This window comes from Protopterus annectens, chromosome 1.part1 (genome assembly GCF_019279795.1).
Source record: "Protopterus annectens isolate FY-2018-M chromosome 1.part1, PAN1.0, whole genome shotgun sequence".
Taxonomy (NCBI): domain Eukaryota; kingdom Metazoa; phylum Chordata; order Ceratodontiformes; family Protopteridae; genus Protopterus; species Protopterus annectens.
Window position 1 is genome coordinate 1113064785 of NC_056726.1, and position 5595 is coordinate 1113070379.

General features: G+C 36.6%; 1 pseudogene; it reads left to right on the top strand.

Annotated features, from left to right (window-relative positions):
* The first annotated feature begins 427 nt into the window (after positions 1-427).
* Positions 428-3399, top strand: LOC122809082 (annotated as a pseudogene).
* The last annotated feature ends 2196 nt before the right edge of the window (positions 3400-5595 follow it).

Here is a 5595-nt window from a genome sequence, read left to right on the forward strand (position 1 = left end):
ATTCTTCTTCTCCTTCCTCTCAGTCCTCACATCTCTTTTATATAAATTGCTACTTCACTCCTTTTTCTCCCTGCCTTGTCTTTCCTGAACAGTCTGTTCATGAGAAACATTTATTTATATTTTACACAGCCTAAGAGTAAGTGAGTGTAACAATGTAACTCTATAAACTGAAAACTATACAATGTTACAATATATCAGCCATGTACAGATTGGGTTAGTATTAATATACAGCTATAATAAATGTTGGCATTGAAAGGGTTACACTTCCTTCCTGTCTCCTGCTCACTGACAATTACAATGTATTAATCAAAGTGGATTGGCCTGGGCTGTTCTAACAAACAGGAAAGGCAATGGTCTCACTTGTATAAATGCCTGCAACTACAGGCCAATAAAAGCTATTGCAGTTTTTATTTTAAGGATCATTTTTATATTTTTTTTCTTAAGCTGTTTGGTATAATGGCTCTTTCAGCTGAGGATGCCAAGACTGCTAGTGCTATTTGGGAAAAAATCTATGCAGATGTTGAGGATAATGGAGCTGTTGTGTTAAGTAGGTATGAATATTTGTTAGAGAATGAGTTTGTGTTTAAATTTGTGGTTAATATATTGGGTATGTTTCTTTTAAAAGCTGTATCTCTCTGGATATTTTGTCTTGGTCTAGAGTATATTTCTTAACCTCTTAGTACAAGAAATATGGATAAAGCTATAAATAATGGGGGACAAAGGCCCAAAATATTGGGACAGTCTTTTAACTACTGCCCTTATAAACTTAAAATGTTGATAAAATAACAGGTATTGACTTAGCATGAGTTTTTATCTAGGGTATAAAGTCTTGGGTATAAAGTCTAATCTTTCACTTATTATTTTAAGTTCTCATTTATTTGCTAGTAGATTAAAAACTTTATGATGAACCAAAAATAAGAGGCAAAAATCTGGACAGTTGAGAGGTATGTCTGGAATGCAAGTAGTTTTCTCCAATTGTAATATTAGGTGAGAGTAATTTTAATACGATTAAAATGGAGACTTTATCTGTTAATATGCAGCCTGTGTAGATTCTTAAATCTAAGCTGTAACTTTCATTTGAAGCAGTCCTTTGATAAGAATAGACTGTCCTTTTTTTTCCTCTTTCCGAATGTTCAAAGAACATAATCATACTGTGAGCTCCTTTAAAAACTTCACACAGCTGCAGTCTGTTGCTGAGACTGCTTCTGCTGAAGAGATTGCAGCCCTGGCTGAAGTTCGAGCCCATGGAAAGAAGGTGTTCTAAGCCTTGAATGATATGGTGCTACACTTGACCAATGTGGATGCTTTAAAAGGGACCATTGCTCCATTAGCCAAGAAGTATGCTACTGAGCTAAAAGTGGATGTGAAGGACTTTGGGGTAAGTTAAGTAAACAAATGCATTATTTTTTTCAGGGAGGATTGCCACAGTTTTATTTACTTTGTCCACTGTTTCCTCTTCAGAAGTAGTCACTAGGTGGTGTTGGACCAAGATATATAAAGTTTAAATTTAGTAAAAGCTGACAAGAATAGCTCCCTAGTATTTACCAGGTTGAAATTGGATTTAGTGATGGGAACATTTTAAAGTAATTTCAAATTTTTATTTTTTTCCATAAACTGGAGAATCTCAGCCTCCATGCATATGACTTCTGCAATGGGGATTTGCTAGGTTGCTGTACTGCAATGTTTTGAGGAGGCAGCATATCTGATCCTCTTATCTCTTCCTCTCTCTCATAACCAACCTATTTTAACAAACCAAATTTCTTCCCTTCATATTTATCATTAGGGGGGTGGTGCTACTTTATCTTTTCTTTGGTCTACTTTGCCCAATACCTTATCTGCACTTCTATAATATATAGTTTTAGCTTTTCTTTACCTGTGAAACCTGAATGTTGGGTATCTTGCAGTGAGGATGTTTGTGGGTCAGTTGGGCTACTTGCCAGTCAGTCTTGTTGCTCTGTTTTTAGTTTGTATAAGCAAACGTAGGCAGATGACTACACGTTTACAGTGATAGCAAAGTGAATAGTTCTCAGTTTAAGCTATCATGCTTTGCAAAAGCATAGTTTGACAGTTTGCATGGCTAACTGCATGTATAGCTTAAGTCTTAGACTTACAGAGCTAAATGCTATTGAACCAGCACCTATTTTAAGAATGGGTATATAAACACCTATGTAAATATTTTCTATTACTTTTGAAGATAGACTTCTTTCTGTGTCCTATGAAGGCATGGGTAACTGCATTTGGCCTAGGCTTCTCAAGCCTAGTACTATAAAGTCCACCTCTCTACAGAAGTCTACATAGACTCCATTTCTATTGATGTAGTTAACCTGATCCCAGTGATTTAGGACACTTGCTGCCCTCTACTCATGATTAACCTGTGGTATTGTATATGCTAAAGCAGTCTTGAGTGCTACAAGTGATGTGTGCTTCATTTGACACAAACTGCTTCACTGATCTTTTAATGGTGGAAATTGATTTGATATAGTTTATGCTCTTTCATTTTGCAGTATATCTATTTTTATAGACCTTGACTTTCTGTCACACTTAACTCAACGCGACTATTTTCTATACAAAATATGGGTGTAACCCTTTTTGTAGAGTCTATCAAAGGGACACCAAGTGAAAAGGCTGTAGCAAAGTACAGTTTTGCCCAGAGAGCAAATGTTGTAAACGTGAATTGGCTGTATCCTTATGCAACAAGAACACTAATTACTTTACAGTCCAATATTGAAATGAAAACTTTACATTGTTAATTTTGAAAACGTTAAATACAGTTCAGCTTTTGTGCTCCCCCCCAGTATCAGTAGTCCTTTGCCTGCAGCATTCCTTTTTGTGTTTATTTTTTTTTGCATTTGCAACTCCCATCTGCATGATGGATCTTCAAGATCCAGCTCAAGCATCAGTGGATTGTCCAAAGAAAACTAAATATTTCATCTTCACATTGATCCTGAAGTCTGTGCTTTCATTTATCCAATAAGAATTGGTATGCTATGAATATTCTAAATCATTTCAATTGAATCAACTTTAAGATGGACAAAACAATGTGCCTTCACCCTCAACTTTTTTTCCTTGGATCCAAGTTGGGCCCCGTTCACTTCTAACTGGCCTACTTTAAATTATTGCCTTGTAGGTATATATTTACCTATGTTACAAGAACGTGCTCAGCTGGAAGAGGGCTTTCTCCCCACTGTGATTCCCAAACTAGATAGTAACCTTACAACATGCAGAGAAACTTCATCTTCTAAAACAATACTGGTTGACCTACGTTTTTTTCTTAGGCTCTTTCAGATAATTTTTGAAAATCTGCTGGATCTTATTAGAGAGAAGCAAGGTGAAGATGACGAAGAAGCCTTTAAGAAAGTTACAAATCTAATATATGAAGAAATAAAAGCTGCATATTGATCCGCTGTTCTATTTTCAATAATAAAAACATAAAACTCAGATTTTGTATAAACTAGTTTATTTCCAGTATACTGTTATTGAAATGCAAGTAGTCTGTTCTGTGAACTTGGAATAAGTGATGAGCAATGCATTTAATTATGATAATCCAATTCTAAAGCCAGAGTTTTGCAAATGCCAACTCATATCATTTTAAACTGTGGTTTAAACTTTTTGTTAAGTTACATTTCAACTTTTGAAATAGATGGAGTAAGACAGGTGAAAATATTGGGTCAAAGATGCTCCCTCTATCAACCTAAACTGAGGCTGTAGAATTTCCACACCAAAATAAATGATGCTTTTAAATCTTGCCTTTTGTCTCCACATGTTCTAAGTGTAGGTAAACTCTGGATGAGCTACTAACTTTCATGAGGCCAGATCTTGTGTGTTTAACTGTGTCAATAAGTAAGATGCCATGTCTGGGCTTCTGATACAGAGCTGACCATACAATAGCCTTTGCAATATTTTTGTCCTTGTACAGCTTCCTGTGGTGGTAACCTATAACAACTCTGTCCAACTGCATTGAGGTATGATCTGCATGAGATTGTGGAGGGAAAGTGACCTTGACTTGTTGGGGGGGAAACTTATGTTACACCACCTGTATACAGAAAGGACGTAAAAGTGTCTTATGGCCAGGAAATGGCCAACTAAATGCAATGGAGTTGTGCTAGATATGGGCTCAAAGTTTACTAGAGAGGTGGGGACATGGAACATTGAGTTGAGGGTGGTTAATGGCACTAACTGCCAGACGTGTCTCCTTGTTCTAAGGTGCATTTTGTTTGTCTGCTAAGTTTGTGCCTAATGAAGAGTTGTCTATTCTAGCAATGTTTGCTACAGACCAAGCATTTCATTAAATTTCAGAAACTGCCCTAAAATTAGCTGAGGATTCAAACTAGAAACAATTGTTTCTCCTCTTCCGTAATGGACTTGGCACTACCATCCCATACTAAATAGTCTCGGTCCAGTTAATCCCCTGATATCTCCTACCTTTTTTGTGAATATGAAATTTCTTAATAACTTCTCTAGCAAGCAGCATAACTTTCCTGCAACAGAACAGTGATCTGTGGTATGGAAAGCTGTATGATTTTTGTTTTAATCATGGCTGCAATTTTGGGGAAAATTCATGCTGACCTTATGACTTCACTCAGTGTAAGGACCCTATGCCTTCACTCAGTGTAAGGACCCTATAATGGTACAAACTGCACAAGTAATTCTGCAGTTTTTTACCCAACAAAGTAGCTGACATTGCAGGCAGGACTCTGCATAGCCCCTCAGTCTGCCATTGGTGCTTAATCCAGGTGATAAACTAAATGTGCATGGTCTCAAATGGGTACCAGGTTAATGGCCAATGATTTTTCTTATCCCTTAATGCTTATACACTGCTCATACTACTGGAATAAAAAGTCTTACATTATTCTGAAAATGTGGAATGATTAATGTTGCCCAAGGCATTACAATAAGTATTTTTAGTATCTGTAGTAAAGTGGCAGGCAGGAGAAATTCTGTGCTCCACTACTAGAAAATAAAAATGTGTTGCCTTATTAGACCATGAGCTTTGCAACTATTTGAGCAGCCACGTCTGATCGTACTATGGAGAAAATGAGAAGATGGTCCTTTATATCAATATCTGTTATTTACTAGTAAAAGTACAGATCTTCGAAGGAATAGTCAACCTGAGAGAGGCTTTCCCTCTGAGAATGTAGGGAGTTATTTCCTGCTGTGAAGGTCTTAAGTTTTCCTCCTAAATGAACACAAAGTCCTCTAATCTGATAAAATGTTCTCAGTTTACTTCAAGAGCTGTAAAATATATTTGCCTCAATACTCACATATTTGCAAACAAAGTGGTCCAAGTGTGTGTGTGTGTGTGTGTGTGTGTGTGTGTGTGTCAAGGGCAGTTAGCCTAATACTAATCTATGAACAATGCCCATACCCTAAGCATGAAGTCTGGAAACTTGTTAGTCATCTATATGTTTTCTAACAAGTGTATTTAACCCCCCAGTACCTTGGAACATCTCTTCTCTAAAGATGATATACTGGTAGCCTTGCAAACTTGACAAACACTTTGCATTTCTGGGTATTTTGACAAATTAATCTGCATTGCCTCATTTTTGCCATAAGTTTCTGTAGATTGCCTTGCTGTTTAACTTTATTGAAGTCAGT